The 17,408-nt window shown below is 35.4% G+C and overlaps 1 protein-coding gene across 1 annotated transcript in view; it reads right to left on the reverse strand.

Moving 5' to 3' along the window:
- The window catches only part of LOC150098857 (uncharacterized), a 55,637-nt gene that overhangs the window by 27,151 nt on the left and 11,078 nt on the right, over positions 1-17,408 (reverse strand). Inside the window, exon 2 of the mRNA XM_090405436.1 lies at positions 7,714-7,807. The gene's annotated coding sequence lies outside the window, so the exon portion shown is untranslated. The remainder of the gene's footprint in view (positions 1-7,713; positions 7,808-17,408) is intronic.

Raw genomic sequence — 17,408 nt, forward strand, 5'->3', positions numbered from 1 at the left:
TTAACTCAAAGGAGAATTCCTATAAGTGGTTATTTAATTAAAGAAAAAGCTCTTCGGTTTTATGAACAGATGAAGCAATTGGAGCCATCTACTTCCGCTTCCCAGGCTGATAAAGAATTTTCGGCTAACAAAGGATGGTAAGTCGGGTTTTTAAAAAGAAATGCACTTCATAACGTTAAAGATTACAGGTGAGGTTGCAGCAACAGATGAAAAATTTATAAGAGAAGTTAGCCAAAATTATTGAAGATGGTGAATATTGTCCCAATCAAGTGTTTAATGCTGACAAAACAGGTTTGTTTTGGAAGAAAATGCCTAGCTAACTTGCATTGCAAAGTCTGAGAAAAAAAGCAAGTGGGTTTAAAGCAAGCAAGCAAAGATCGAGTAATGTTGTTACTTTGTAGCAATGCATCAGGAGATCAAATGTAGAAATCCCTCCTAGTAAATCTATTTCTAAGACCACGTGCTCTGAAAGGCAAAGACCTAAAACAGCTGCCAATACATTGGATGTGCTAATACAAAGGCCTGGGTAACAACTGCTGTATTCAGTAAATGGTTCAATAATTGCTTTGTACCAGAAGTGGAAACATACATGAAGCAAAAAAGCTCTCTACTTTAAAGTTTTATTAATTGTTGACAATGCACCAAGTCATTTGCATTTAGAACATCCAAATGTGCAGGTATAGTGTTTTTTCCACCCAATACAACAAGCATTATTCAGCCATTAGATCAAGGCATAATTGCTACTTTTAAAAAATTACCTTAAGCATAATTTTCAATTTTGGACTGCTTAAATCATGTTGCATCTGCTATCGCTGAAATAAGACCACAAACTTTAAATGCTTGCTGGAAAGCAGCTTGGCCTGGATGTATTGCAAACAGTGCAACCACAAACATCTTGTGGATAATGCCTTAAGTGATGATGATATTATTGGATATCGATTAACTTTAGATATCGAAGATCCAGAAAACGATAGTGAAACAGATGAAAATCCTGTCCCCCTCACTGCAAATATAATTTGAGAAGGTCTTGAACTGTGCAATAAATTGGAAAATCATTTTCTTGTTAATGACAAATTCTGAACAAGCCTCTAAATTCTGATGTGAGCTGAAGAACTGTATGTCTGGATATCGCGAGCTGTATAAAAAATTAGCAAAATCATCATCGCAAAGTTTAATCACTGATTACATTGTCAGAAGAAAAAAATCAGCACAGAACGAGGGTGAAGCTAATTCTGTTTGTGAAGAAACATTGCCTTTACCATACAGATCTGATCACCGACTATCTCTTCTGGTGATGAAAGCGATTTTGCACCAGTTCGCAAACGTTGCTGAATATTGTCTAATAGCGATAATAATTCTGATGACAAAATGTTAAAAAAATGTTACTTTTCAATAAAATGAAATGAATAAAGCTTTAAAACAAACTTCGGCATTCTTATTTTTCTGAATTTTCATAAACTTTTTTTAATGTGATTTTAGATTTATTTTAATTCAATGCATTGGTTTTACGCGGTTTTAGAAAATTATGGAATGTATCCGTGACTTTTCAACGTAAGTTAGGCCTTTTTTTGTGCAATTTTTTTATATAGTTTTCTGTGGAACATGTCTACTGCATAAAAAGAGACCCAAGTGTATATATATTAGAATTTTGCTGACTAGAAACGCCGAGATGAGAAAAACTTTAATTAGAACACAACTAGTTTTGGCGGAATGCCGACTTCTTCAGGTGTACATGCTATCACAAAAAAACTGGAACGTTAGCAAGATAAAAAATAAACTTCTCATAAACAAGTTAGGAACAACAGTTAAGTTTGAACTTGCTTCTGGGTGGCAGGTATAGCATGAGGTATTAGTGAGTGGGAACTATCTCCAGAACGTCAAAACTGAATTACTGTGCTATGTGAATCAGGTAAGCTATAATTTAAATTACTGTTCATGTGGGAGGGGTCCAGAACTATTTCTTTCGATTCTAAGATGCGTCTTTCTAGTTCATCAGGGCATTTATGGATATTTGTAGTAAGATTTCAGTCTATCTGGTGTTGACGCTTGTACGGGTTCTGTTGCAAGAGATATCACATTGATGCTCTTCGATTCGTAGTGAGACAGACATTGGTTTGGCCATAATATGTCTTCCCACAACTACAGATGATTTTATATACTCCTGGGAACTGAAGTTGGTGATGTTTTGGCTTGACTCAGGAAAGAACGAAGTTTTGGTAGGGTAGCGAAGTAAGTTCTAATATTAATATCGCAATGTTTTGGCTTGGGTTGACTCAGGAAAGAACGAAGTTTTGGTAGGGTAGTGAAGTAGGTTCTAATATATATATAAAAAAATCAGCTAACGCCTTTTTATTCCAGTATACGGGAGTAGGTGAGACCATTTAGCCCTATCTAACTTTTGGAGACTGAGTGGGCAGTTCAATCTCCACTGGTACCAATATCAGAGATAGATGGCCCAAGGCTATCACTAATTAAGCAGTACACAGTGAAGAGAGACGGCTCAAATGTGCCGCCATCTTGTGGTCCCTAACACAATATATTTGATGTCTGAAATAATGTGGGTTCTACAGTCGATTTTCTTGAGTTTACGGGACGAGAAACCAGAGTTTCCGGGAGGAAAAACCCGCTTGCCCGTGCCAGAGATCGACTAACTCGGGAACCGTCGAAAAAAGCTTAGAAAAATTTCCTCTAGTCGCCGACTAGACTCTAAACCAAATCTTCCTTCATGCAGCCAAGCGCCGTGGTGTGCAAACGCCACATCCACTGAGCTACACAGGCTCAAGTTCTAATATTAATATATTTTATTTTCCAGATTTGGCTTAATATGATTTGCAGGATAAACATTTTGATTTATATACGCGCATAAAATTTTAAGCAGCTGAAAAAATCTTGATATTCATCAAAAGCGTGAAATGGCCTGATAAAAGTTCTATGGTTGGTTCCTAGAGTAATATTTCTCAGATTATCTAACCTGTGATAATGTGTTTCAGGCTTACAAATTTATGGGCAGGATGAACATCTAAAAATTAGCTCTTAATGGCCAGAAGCTAGGAATTTTTCTTACAGCGAGTCATTTTGCTTTGGAACCTAAATGGTAATTGCGCTTACCATCTCAGCTGTCGTTTACAGCCATAAACACCGTAGGATTAAAAGTAAGGCTACAAGGCCAACATTTTGACTGTATATTTTAACTAACTGGCCTGTTTTGTGGGATGAAAAATCCCACATTTTTAATGGAAATTTGGCATTTAAGACTAATAATTATCAGATTATTTCAATTTTTGTAAATAAGCTAATTAAGCAAAAACAAAATTATGTAAGCCAAAAATGGGTCAAGATGCCAGACATCCTATAACAAAAACTTTTACCCATTCTGATAATTTTCAAAAAAAGTGGAAACACTAATAGTTAAAAACTCCACGCAAACTCAAATTATTATGCAGAGAAGGAAAGGAAACTGCATTTATAATGTCCATTTAGCCAGATTAGTGTTGCTGCTATGTAGTCAATTTTTTGGACTGTCCTAGGTTAAAGACTTCCATAAATTTAATTATAATTTTTATTAATAAAATGATTCAAAAAAATTATTCTTCCCTGGCTAAATGGAAATGAACAAATTTATTATTAACAAAACAAGATGTGTACAGCACATATACCAAAATAGCCAACTGTGATAACTGGTATTATAATAAAAATGCTGCTGCAAAACATATGTGCAGTCCCCATATTCATCTAATACTTCATTACATTTAGGATCACAGAATTCCCTTTGAAGAAAGTCTGTTCAGTCTCTGTTATCACAAACCACCACATTACTTATGTAAAACAAAACCCTCAATTTTTTTAAGCAAGCCTAAATACACTACTTTGCTGTGTATTTAAATTTGTAAATATGAATAATTAATATAACACATTTACTAAGAGATATGCGTGTTATTCATTCTGTATAAGTACAAGTAGACAGTTGAAAAAATAAAAAAAATTAAATAATGAAGGTATAGACACCCATAAATATGAACATCTCTAAAGAAAGTTCCGAAGTACTTTCACACTGCCCAAATCTCAATCTTAACAATAAATTTTCCAAGCTAAAATAGAAAATTATTAAGAAATATATTGTTTAACTATGTAATTTTTTATTACACTTACACATATCCTTCAATGTTTTTTTATTAATCACACATGCATACTTCAGTTGATCCTAATTAGTACTTTTTTTTTAAATCATGCTGTCTTGTTACTGCATATAACAAAATTCCATTGTCTATATGCCTTTCACTGTTTTATTTATTTATTTTTCAACTGTATTACACTGCCAATAATGAATGATACGTGTATCAAAATATCTAATTAATCTATCTTATATATTTTTCAACTTGTCTACATGCAACTTAACAGAATATAAATAACAGCTTTAGAATAAGGACAAATCAATAACAGCAATCAAAGATGAATCCCTTATACTATTTAAAGCCAATGAAGATTTCTTACTGGGTTCTAGAACTTCCATTTTTACACAAGCCTATTACTTGTAATATTAAACAGGCAAGAATCAATTTGGTCAAATTACTAGAAGAGATTAGAAAGCATAATGGACATGACTTAAGACTATTCTGTGTCCACCATCACATACCCCTTTAGAATGTTAACTTTAATTTAAATTTCATATATTGTTTATACCAATAACACACTGCTTTAATTATTTTTTAATACAATGATCCCATATATGAGAGATTAAAAGGACCTATATAAGCACATCAGTGTTGTATCTAGGGTGCAGGCAAAGACTAAAGATAGAAGTCTGACAATTTCTTGAATGGTTGCAGTTTGAAAATTTCTTGCTGTGGGCTGTTCCAGAGGACAAACGGTAGATGGAAAAGCTGTTTCTGTGCACAGTAAAAGGGTGCTGAGCAGCTAATGCACTTGTATTAACAGGTGCAACATAAAGTGGAGAAATAGTTGGCAGTTCAATGGAACAATGAGCACTGAAATACCTGCATAAGACACAGTGCCAAATTTCTCACTGCTTCTCAGACAGAGGTTGAAGTGAATCTTTAAGAAAGGCATCTATGAACTGAATTCACTTCGACCTCTGTCTCAGAAGCAACAAGAATTTTTTGAGAAGCTTTGAGTCCACCCCAAACATGTATGTAGTATTTGAAAAAAATGGGCGAATTTGTACATAGGTAAGATTTGGAAGGATGTAAAGCAGCAACTTGAACAAAAGACAGTGCCTAGTTTTTTGGATACCAAGGAAACAAATGATGTGATTGTGTCAGGAGACTGGAGGTAAATGTTAGTCCAATCTTGTCTGGTGATTAGTGTATTACTGAGAGTAAGAGAATGCAAGCCAAGATCCCCTTTTGCAAAAAGAGGGCAAGACTGCTGTTAAGACAGAGTCCTGAGGCTTGAAGTGAGGGACCATCAACCATGACATGAAGTGAATGATTAGAGAGGAAGCTGGCAACCCACTCAGAGGATGACAGGTAGACCAAAGCATGGTAGTTTTTTTTTAAGCAGGCCTCAATGCTGGACACAAAAGTTCTGAAAATGTCAAGAGCGACAGCACAAGTGTCACCGAATCTTTCCGTTGTGCATGTCCAGTGGTTGGTGATATAAGCTAAAGAGATTGCAGAATCCATACTGGTAGTTGCGGATTAATTGGTGGACCTGTAGGTAGTGCAGAAGTTGGCTATTTGTTTTCTCCATTATTCTGGAAAGGACTAAGGTGATGGCAAATGACAGATAGTTTGATGATAAACTTATCTAGTTTTTATTTTTCTTTCTTTCATTTTGGAATAGTCTGGATATGCGATTGCTTCCACACACTGAAATGAGTACCAGCTATGAATATTACAGAAAATATAATACATTGTAGATACAATACAGGATGGGTGATAACTCTGGAGCACAATGTTTGAGAGCAAATTGAGAGATGTCATCAGAACCAGGAGACTTTAGTGTCCAAGCTATTCAGTAATATTCTGATGTCTTTGTTGGAAAAACAACAGGACATATAGTGCTCAGATTCCAGCATGATATGAGGCAATTTCCCTTGGTCAATAATAGAAGAGTTTGAGGAAAACAGCAGTCTTAGGAGATCAGCTTTATTTGTGGGTGCAGCAACATGGCCATCAGAATGAGTGAGAGAGAGAGGTAGAAGTGCAAGTGAGAAGCTGCTGCTTCCAATGGTCTTAGTCAACAACCAGAAGGCATGGCTTCCATTTGGACAGAAAGCAAGTTTTCTGCTATTGGTTTTTATGAAATTAGATTTAGATCTGCTGATGACCATTTTGCATCTGTTGCAAGCTTTGGTATAGGATTATGAAGCCAGAGTTCTGATGTGAGCCACATGCAATAAGCCAAATTTTTGTCTTTGACTACTGTGATATACTTTGTTGCACCAGGGATCGGAAAATAGACCAGGATTTGGGGAAGGATGGTGGATGAAAGCATTAATGATGTAGAGGTTCATTTCTGCGACTTGTTCGAAGTGTGTTAGGATGATGAGCTAAATGAGAAAATGTTATGTAGGAGCTAAAGCTCATAAGAAATAAGAAAAATAGTCAGGGCATGAAAAGGAGTAGCAGAAGTTCCAAAGATCAATGGTAGAATCCACTGATCTCAGTAATGTACTCTTGTAGATCCATAAAGGAACCATGCCACACCAAAGATATCCAGATATTTGCAGCATCAAAACATTTTAGAAAAAGATGGTGTTCAATATCTGTTGTTAATATTATTCCATGAAGTAGTTAGCAAGTGTTACATATTGCTGCACCATCAATTTATGGATAACAATTTCCCAAATTTTAGACATTTCTGGGTGCTTCTGAATAGCAATTTAGATTCGTTCCAGAGGATCATATCACTATATTAATTCTACATTCGACAAGGCCAATTTGTATTTTAACTTCAATATAGGACTGGCGTTCTGAAGAGTATTTTGTCAGATCGGCTTATTTGTCTGAAGTAGAGCAAATTGAAGTTGTATATGTATGTATGTATGTATACATACACACACATACACACACACACACACACACAAATGGTTGTGTTTTATCTTTTGGAGAAGGCAGATATTGATATATTTCCATATAGACAGAAGATGGCCAATGTGATATAAGCAATCATGATCTGGCCAAAGTACGCTAACTTGAATGAACACAAGATCAATCTTTCTAGAAGTGATGCATATTACAACTCATAAGTTCAATAATAAATAAATCGCACACACACACACGGGATGTGGAAAGTTCTGATAAATATCTAGAATAAAAAAAAAAGATATTAAATCAACTGATATGTTCTTTCTCGTGGCTGTCACTTTTGTCTAAGTGTTTATCAGTACTTTTCAGTCCTCCCTCCCTCGTGTATATGAATGTCATGAAATATTTATATTAGCCTTTAAGGTATATAAAACATGTTTTTAGAAAAATAAGAAAAGCTGAAAGCAACTTATGCATTGTAATTATAACTGGTACCAACTTGAAAAATATCAAGTAGCATCTCCTTATCTTGTATCTTCTTCATTATACTTTGCAGTACAATGTCAATTACTCAATGCATCATTTCCAAGTCTGCTGACTTTAAAATGCATCATAGCAAAAATTCAAGTATCACGATGAATATTCCCTTAAAGTTTGAATTACTTTAATGCAAAAATTCCTTAGCTGAAGAATCAATATAAAGCAAATTAATTGCAATACTTACAGTTTGCACCAGTAAACATGAACTGCTCTCTGAACTGGAAATCGTGAAAAAGTTATTGTCTATGGTTCCAGAAGATTTCTCCCAGAATAGAGAACTAGAGAAAGAGAAATACATACAAGCTAAAGAATGTCTTTCAACTACATATTAATTTTATGCTTATACAATGAGATACTCAACCAGTAGGCATTTTAGAAAATATAAAATGCATGAGAAAACTTACATAATTTTTATAAACAGAATTTTTGGTCACTGTTTACAACCATTACAATATAATAATGACATGCTAACAAGTTAAATGTGGAGTTAACTACACTTCTTGAAATCCTAATGCATTTTCAATTCTGTTAACTTCATTAACATCGATTATTACACTTCTTTTTTTAACAATTAAAATGCATTAACTGGTGTACTAAATATATTTCAAGATTTTGTATCTAATGCAAAGCACATATTCTTTCAAGTGTATAATGCTATGCATATGGAAAGGACCACTACTGATACTGGTTTCAAACTTTGAGGTCTCATCAGTGGGAGCCAAACCAAAGAGATATGAAGGTTGAAATCATGCAAAAGTCATATCCCATATACAAGTAAAGAAGGGGTGTAAAGAAGAAATTTCAACTGCAAACTTTGTTTCCTTACACTTAGATAAAAGTTAAACAATAATTTATTGGCTTCTATCATTTTCATTATTCATGAAAATGAATAAAAGATAATGAGTCTAAAAATTGCAAAATATTTAAAAATAAAAAGATGTAATTAACTCTATATTTAAACTTAACCTCGTTCAAAAACAAACTAATGTATTGTAGACTAAAAGTATATATTACATTAGCCCTACCAGTCCTACTGTATGGAAGTGAAATCTGGAAAATAAAACAAAAAGACAGATTAATAACAGCTGAAATGAAGAAATTATGAAAGAATTAAACCAGGAATTAGTAACAGAAAAATAAATAAACATAAACGAATAGAACATGTTGAAAGAATTATAACAAAAAGATTACCAAAACAAGTTTTAAATTACAAACCATTAGGAAAAAGAAAAACTAGGACGTCCTCTAAAGAGATTCAACGATGACTTAAGGCCAGAACAGGCCACTAAGCCTAAATCCTTGAAAGCATGATGACGATTTCTTGGCATTTTTAATTTATAACCAAATGGGAAAAAAAAAATTGATACAACCAGCTCTAATCCAAGAGTGTTTTAATAATAAAAGTGTTACACCTTTTCACTACTTCTATATCTCTTCTGGGTCTGGCTCCCACTGACGATATTTGATAATGTTCGTCTTTGGGTTTGTTTGCTTCCTGGGGAATAAACAAGCTATACTCAGTGGTGGAGTTTTGCCTGTCATTGAGTAGAGCCACAGCTAAGTTTCCTGTCCTGGAGTCATTGAAGTCAGGAGTGACAAGTTTAGTAGTGATCCTTTACGATCACTCAGTGAGATTTAGTGATCTTGTAGATCAATTTTTGGAGAGGTATCCCTGCACTTTAACATGCCTCAATAAAGGTCAAAAACTAGTCTGGCTAGAGACTTTTCCATAATGCATAACATTATACACACTCAAAAGGATGTGTGCTTTTCATTTAGGGATGCTAAGGCAATTAATATGAAGTCATTAAAATTATATACAAGTAGCTTAGTCGTGAAGAAACTTCATGCATAAACTGTTTGCTTACACTTGGATAAAAGATTATATTCTTTAATTTGCCATTTTTAAATTAATTTGAATGCAAGTGAAATAACTTTCTACTACTGTATAGGATGTAGTGAGTGGATCATGGTTCATGTGCAGTCCCCCATAATAAGATGATCTCATGTAAGTGTCATATTCCTAACATGTATCCCCTCAAGGAGTGTACAGCATGCTATAATGTATTACATGATTATGTTTACATTACTGATATTCTATCAACAATTTTCCTGCAAGTTAGTCTTATCAATAAGAACTCCAAAACTATCAGATCTTATATTTTGATCTGACAAGAATCAAAAGCTAGCTAGGATTCACGATCCACTTAGCTTTATTTTTCCAGTCTTTCCCCTGCCATCAAATACATGTTTTGCAGACCTTTTCTCTCCATTCTGTTTAAGTGACCATACCACTTTGGATGCTCTGCTCATACAGTCTGGAATGCTAACAATGACAAGTTCCTAAATTCCTTTCTATTTAAAACTACTGATGCCATCTGTTCATCAACCTAATTTTTCCAAGAATTGATATTTGTGGTCTAATTTCTGCCAATTTTCATGCCAAATACACTGCTTGAAAAGAAGTCAAACACCATGGCGAGGAACAAACAGCTATGGTGGCACCTTAATAAGATTAGGAACCTCCTTTCACTACAATTACTGCAGCAATCCTATGGGGAGTACTTTCTACAAGCATATAATAGAGATCAATGGAAATTTTGGACAGAATGAGGTCCTGGACTGTAGTGGGGCAGATGTCCCTTGACCTCATCCAATACTCCAGTTCATCCCACAAATATTCAATAAGGTTGAGATCAGGAGACCCAGTCAAGTATGGTGACATTCATGTCTACAAGCCACACAGATACAGCAGCAGCCTTATGACTTAGTCTTGCTAAAAGAAACAATGGTCAGTTCCATAGAAATGCCACAAAGTAAGAAACATTGCATTGCCCAAAATTGTTCAGATACCTCTAAGTTCAAAATGCTCATGGAACCACAAACATAGGCCCAAGGCCAAACATTGCCACCTCCAAATTTCACAGCTGGAGTTATGCGCTCTGGTAAGAGACTTCAAAGTCTCTGGCATGATCTGTCATTCTATAACAGCTTTCCAAGCTTCCACGTCGCACTGAACATGCTCTTTGCACCACTGAAGACGACCCTGTATGTGAGTTCGGGTAACATGGGGCTTGCATTTTGCAGTCCTACCATGGAAACCCATGTTGTGTGCCTTGGTTCTGAATGTTTTTGTGCAGATTTGTGCTCTGGTCAATACTCAGAACTCTGCATTCAACGTGCAGGCTGACAAAAATGGCAGGTTTTACATATTATCTTTCAGACCACCCTACAGTCACATTCAGTGAATATGGTGCTCTGAAAGGTGCTCATTCACTGCAGGTAGCACATGCAGTTAACTCCCCTGTGCTTCCATCTCAGTATCACTGGAATGGCCCAATTTGTCAACAATTTGCCAAAATGGATAGGCCTGCAACATGGCATCCTATTACAACGCCTCTTTCAAACTCCGTCAGTTCCCGTCTCCCAGCCATTTCACCAGAACGCAGTTGCACTGATTTGGAAGCATCATATTCCTCCAATTTATACTGGCAGCTAACACGACTCATTACATGACACGATGTACTACCCTGCCAATGGGGGTGTCCATTGACCTTTTCCCAAGCAATGTAACATCAATTATTCGATTCAAGTAAAAGAATCTTTACTATTTAGGATTACATCATCATCAGTAAAAAACTCAGTTGATTATCTTCAAATTGAAGGTAAGCATACAGAAGTTGATTATCTAAGTGAATCATATAAATAAAAATTGATTTTGAATTTCACATTTACTTATAGAAAAACCTAAGTTTCAAATTAATAGACCGAATTAAAATTTAAACTAGATAATGGTCTGTACAATGTCCCATTTTTTCCAAGTAAATTTAAATAGCTTTTCTCTTGGTACCTTGTCATATGCTTTAAGTTCTCCAAGTTCTAGAACTTGAAAAACATATGACAAGTTCTATAAAACTCAAGTACATTTCCTTATAATATTCCTATTATTTCAACTGTCAAAGTGAAAATCTTTGCTTTGTAAACTTGGATAAAGGATTAAACCAAGTATATAATTTCTTGGTATCTTTAATTTATACTGCTAATATTAATCAGCAGTGTTTATAATTCTCAGAAATTATTATTATTATTATTCAGGCCTCCATGGAGTCAAAAGACTCATCGTGGGAAGTCCCTCCTAGGAAACACAGTATCATACCACTCCTTAAACTCATTGACCATTCTTGCTCTCGCCACTCCATCAGGTAATGCAATCCATGGTTCAACCACCCTTCATGCAAAGTAACCACTCCTTACCCTCTTGCTCACAGTTTCCTTTTGTAACTTACAGTGACGGCACCTTGTCATCACTCCTTCCCACTGTTCAACCAAGTGAAAGAATTCCATAGTATCAACCCTGTAACCACCTCTCAACAGTTTAACAGTCTCAATCATATCACCTCTCCTTCCACCAAACTCTGCAGTCCATATTCCCTCAGCCGATCCTCATGACTTACATTGTACAGTCCTGAAACCATCTTTGTTATCTGCCTTTTACCCTTTCCACAGTTAATTTATCCCCTTCAAATCCTGGAGACCAAATCTGAGAACAATCTAAGTGTGGTCTGATCAGTCTTATGCAATGAATGATATCTTATCTCTACAGGTCAGCATCCTTCTCATTATTACAGCAATCCTCTGTGTTACCATCACCAGCTTTGCAACTTTTCCCCTAAATTTCAGGTTTCTATCAATCATCAACCCCAGATCTCTTGTCTCCCCTACTTCCTCTAGTATAGCTCCTCCAATAGAGTATACAGCATCCCATCAATGTGTCCCAAACCTGAAGACCTTACATTTTGCTGCATTAAACCGACACCCCCATTCATTTTCCCATTTGTCTAGCTTATTCAAATCCTTTGGCAGGGTTACCACATCTGCACTATTACTAATAACCCTTACCAGCTTCACATCATCCATAAACAACTGAATATCCCCTTGCAATTCTCTGACAATGTCATTGAAGTGGGGTCCCATAGGGCCCAGTACTGAGCTCTGTGGGAACCCCACTTATAACCCTCTACCTCCTTGAAACTTCCCCACCATACACAACTCTCTGATACCTATCAGACAGCCAATCCTGAATCCAGTTGACTAACCTGACATCCAAACGCATGTGCTGCAACTTAAATATCAGCTTATCATGTGGCATCCTGTCAAATGCCTTCGCTAAATCCAAGAAAATGGATTTAGCGAACTGGCAGTATATGCCTTTCCCTCATCTAATGCTCATAACTTTATTATCAAAGACTAGCATATTACTAAAACAAGAGCACCCCTTCACAAATCCATGTCGACTCTCACAAATAACATTACCCTCATCTGCCCAATGCTGTATACAGTCCCTCACTAATTTCTCCAAGATCTTAACTACTGATGACACACAAACTGGCCTATAATTAGACACTTCCAGTCTGCTTCCACCCTTATGCAATGGCACTATCTTAACCTTCCTTCCATTCCCTGGGCACCTTTCTTGTAGCCAGACTCATTGAAAAGATAGGTCAAAGGAGCTGCGAGTTCTTTTAGCACATTCTCTCAAAACTCATGGTGAAATACCATCCAGTCCCACAGCTTTACTGACATCCAGAGTACTCAGTATTTGGAACACGCTCTCCTCCTGCACCTCTAAACCTTGAACCTGCCCTATCCCTCTAGTATTAAAATTTACTCCTCCAGGATGAAATACTCCAATAAAGTGTTCATTGAACAATTCCACTATGTCCTATTCATCAGTCACTCTATTCCCATTTTTATCCCACAATGTTATTCTTCCACAGGTCATTTCTCCTCCTACTGGCCACATAGCTAAAAAATTCCCTAGGATTTTCTTTGGATCTTAGGCCAATCTCTTCTGATATTCCAGTTTCACCTTCCTTACCATACTAGTCATTCTCCTGGCCTGTGTCTTATATTCTTCATGCATCTGTTCTTCACCTGTCTCCTTATGTCTCTTCCATAGCCTTTTTCACATGCAGTTCCTGTTTAATATTGTTTGTCATCCACTTTACTCCAAATTGTGTCCTCTTCTTCACTTGTGGAATACAGCTTACTACTGCTGCTAACAAATATTCCTTCGCAATTTCCCAAGCATTAATGATATCCCAGCCTTCCAATTCCTCCTTCCATGAAATTTCCCCAAGTTGGCGCTGTAAAATCGTGTGATACTTATTTTCTTTAAGTTTTGATTCTATACTTTGTTTGAAGCGTATACTTATCTTGTTTATTTCAACTCACTTAACTTATTATACTCAACAGTCGTGACCCCATCGTTCTTAATCCGCTGATTTAGTCTACTACAGTTAATCCTTTCTGTCAATTAGACCCCCCCCCTTTTCTCAATGTCGTAACTATGCTAGATCACGTGCATGAAATTCTAAAACATAGGAATTGCCTCTGGCTGGAGTCTATCCCTTTGTCTAAACAGTAAAGGTTTTTCTATATTGATTTCTGAAAAATTAATTTTTTTTTTATTACGGCTGCACCACCAGAAATTGCAGATAAGACTTAAATATCTTTCCATTAAAAAAACACTTAGCAAAGCACGGAAATATCTCTTATACTTGTCACTATGTCAAGCAACACAATACTATTCTTCAGTGTTGGCTATTTATCTCCCTAGATCACACGGGTTCTGTCTTTTATTTTATGAGAAGTGCATTGGTATATTAGAAATCAGGCAAGTTATTTGACAAACAAAAACAATTTATTCACGCTAATTAGAGTACAATAAAGTTAACACTAAGCACACAATCTTTTTCCCCGACTCCATACTTCTCAGTAATATCAACTTAAATTATCCAATCTAGTTCAACAATTCTCCTTTAAGTAAACAGGCTAAGGTAATATTTATGCCTATACTTAAGTCATACAACATAACAGACCTATGTTGTGACGTTCTATTTTCATGTTATGTTCTAAATCCGCCATCTTGGTTCAAGTCACTCTTATCAATAACAACTAAATGCAAATTGATCACCGATCCAAAAGTAGGGAAATTTATAATTATACTGCGCCACCCTATTTTTAGATTAGTCTATATAAAATAGTAGATCAATTCTTAATTAAGTTAGCAGTCTTCTCATTAGGCCGAATTATTTATTATTTTACTTGGGGTTCCTGCAAGATTCGAATATTTATGAATGGTGCAATAAAAAGGAATTCAGGCAAATACAATATTTAGATTAACAAAATAAAACATTTAATATATGATATATATAACAAATACAAGAATTCTGCTTTAAAATGAAACAATACAATTAACTTAATTGTATTGTTTCATTTTAAATTTTTGCTAAGTCAAAATTAATTGCTAAGTCACTCATGCCAATTCAATGTTCTAAACTTTCACATACAATTCACAGCTTCAATAACACAAGCTTTCTTAACTCAAGTTAATAAAACGAAACTTCTTACTTAATCAGTCTCCACATATCCACCAGCTGTACTTAATATTTAAATTCACAGGAAACACTAATCAAGGTAGACAATATTCCAAGCAATCTTATTTCGGACCTTGAACTTCGAAGATATGTTAATGTTAGAATAAACAAACAAATATGACTACTCTTATCAGATACAATCTTCAATGCATCAATTAATTGTGAGCACACTTATGAATTAACTTCTTTACATTAGCGGAACACATTAATAAAAATTCTCCAACGATTTAACTGAACTACTGTTAATTGCGCTTCACTACTCAAAAAAAAAAACACATCGATAAGGCACTGATATCTTTCCTTGTTTACTTTTCTCAAACTAGTTAATTCAATATAATTCTTCTCAGGGCAACATAGAATTAAGACGTAATCCTAGACTAATTGGAACTAATCAGAATTTTCCATTGAATGTCCAGTTCTTTATTTATCCGGATACGGCATTAATTTTCCTTTTTAACACAGCTGACTTCACTTGCAGCTAAGTATATGATTCACTATGTTTTGGCTCACTTCTAAACACTATTCCCATGAATTTCTGCCCTAGAGAACTTATAATTTTCTTCCACTTCCTTTGCTTGTATCCTACCTTCCTTCCCGCTCCGCAAAAACTTCCTCTCTTCTCTCTAATTAAAAATCTTATCTCTATAATATCTTTTGTTCTCCTTTCCATCCGAAGGTCACGCTCTATTCGACTCGTGCTTGTTTATTTCATGCGTCTCCATGACAACAAATAAACGCAAATATTTCGCTAATGTAATACAATGCTCTACTACTACATGAGTGATTACATAACGTTAAATTTTCACAAATAAGAATAAACAGAATATTTGAGCTACTTAATCAGCTTTTTCATTACGTATAGAATTAATTATAATAATACTTTTCGTTACATCATATATATATTTTATTTATTATAAATTCTGCACATATTATTGCTTAACAAATTAATAGTAGGTTAAGTTTAGAATAAATATTTAAACAGTAATCCTTAATTAAGGAACAATAAATAATCTTTATACAAATTATGATTAATACATAATAAGCAATGTTAAATGTGAATGAAAAAAAATAAATTACACAACATAGTTTCATTCACAATTTAACACCTACATATACTACACCACAGGCAAGCTTAGACAATAAATAACATTATGCACATTATCTTTTACCTTGTAATAATGCTATCTTATTTCACACAACTAAGCAAGTTATTTCTCAATGGTTAGCTAATTGTCTTCACTCCTGAAGTAATACTAACAAAAAAAACAGATAGAGCAATCTCTGCCTCACATATAATAGACCTTACTTTGTATTTAGTCATCTAGTCCATATCAGTAGACCCTTGAGATCGTTATCTTCTTCCTTCTGATTTTTGCTTACACACACAGGCACCGTTTTCCAGTATCGACGAGGCCACTTCCACAGGCAGAGATCATCAGGAACCTTGGTGGCTGGAAATCCGGAACTCATGTTCTACACTGTATAGATGACACATCTAGCATCTTCGGGCATCTGTTGGCTAAAACGGGGGCCCTTGACCTAGAATCGGCAGGACATACTCAAACCGGGAGCCAGAACAGAAACTGGATGAAAATTAACTTATCCAGCGACGACCATCGAAACAACCTCTTCTCCTAAGCAGTTTTCTAGCTAACTCGACTCACGTTCTCCAAAACGAGCCCTCTTCATGACGACTGACCTTCCTAGAAAAAATTTCCTGCGTTCGTCTCTCCCCCTTTTATGCTGCTCAATCGACCTTGGTTCTTGCTACTTTTTTTTTTATTCCCGAGTAGTCAGAGGTCCTTTCCTGACTGCGTTAAGGCGGGAAACCCCGTACATTTTTGACCTCAGACATTTTTTCTTTGTCCTTTGTTGTTGTACAGCAAGTCATTAGTTAAATATTAACCAAAATTAATAGCATGTCAAGTTAGTTTGAATTCCTAAGTAAAATCTGCATAGAAAGAATCTAATTTAAAATTTCTGTATATAGAAGATTTTACAACAACACCTAAGACTATTATAATCACCTGCCTTATAATTCCACATATGTTCCCGTCTCTTTGATACTCCTGTATGGCTATTCATCTTCTAAGTCAAAACCACATGGTCACGGTCTCCAACTGGTGGGAGAGATGTCATCTCAGCTATTATCAATTCTTCTGATGCTATGACCAAAACTCTTTAACCTCTTGTTCCCTCTATTACATGTCACCTAAGACATTTATTTCTCAAGAAATTGCTACAAGAGGTCAAGAGACCTATAAGCACATCAATGCCATGTGTAGGGTGAAAATGAGGACTAAGAAGTTGGGACTTTTTTTTCTTTTTTAAGAGCTGCAAGTTGTAATTGTCTGGAAATACTTCATGTATTCCCAGACAATTACAACTGTTCCAGAGGCTGTTCCAGTGGACAGTGGCAGACGAATTAAGAAGAAAAAAG

The sequence above is a fragment of the Typopeltis vanoorti genome, chromosome 15 (genome assembly GCF_054136105.1).
Source record: "Typopeltis vanoorti isolate ZY-2024b chromosome 15, IOZ_Tvanoo_1.0, whole genome shotgun sequence".
NCBI classification, from domain to species: Eukaryota; Metazoa; Arthropoda; class Arachnida; order Uropygi; family Thelyphonidae; genus Typopeltis; species Typopeltis vanoorti.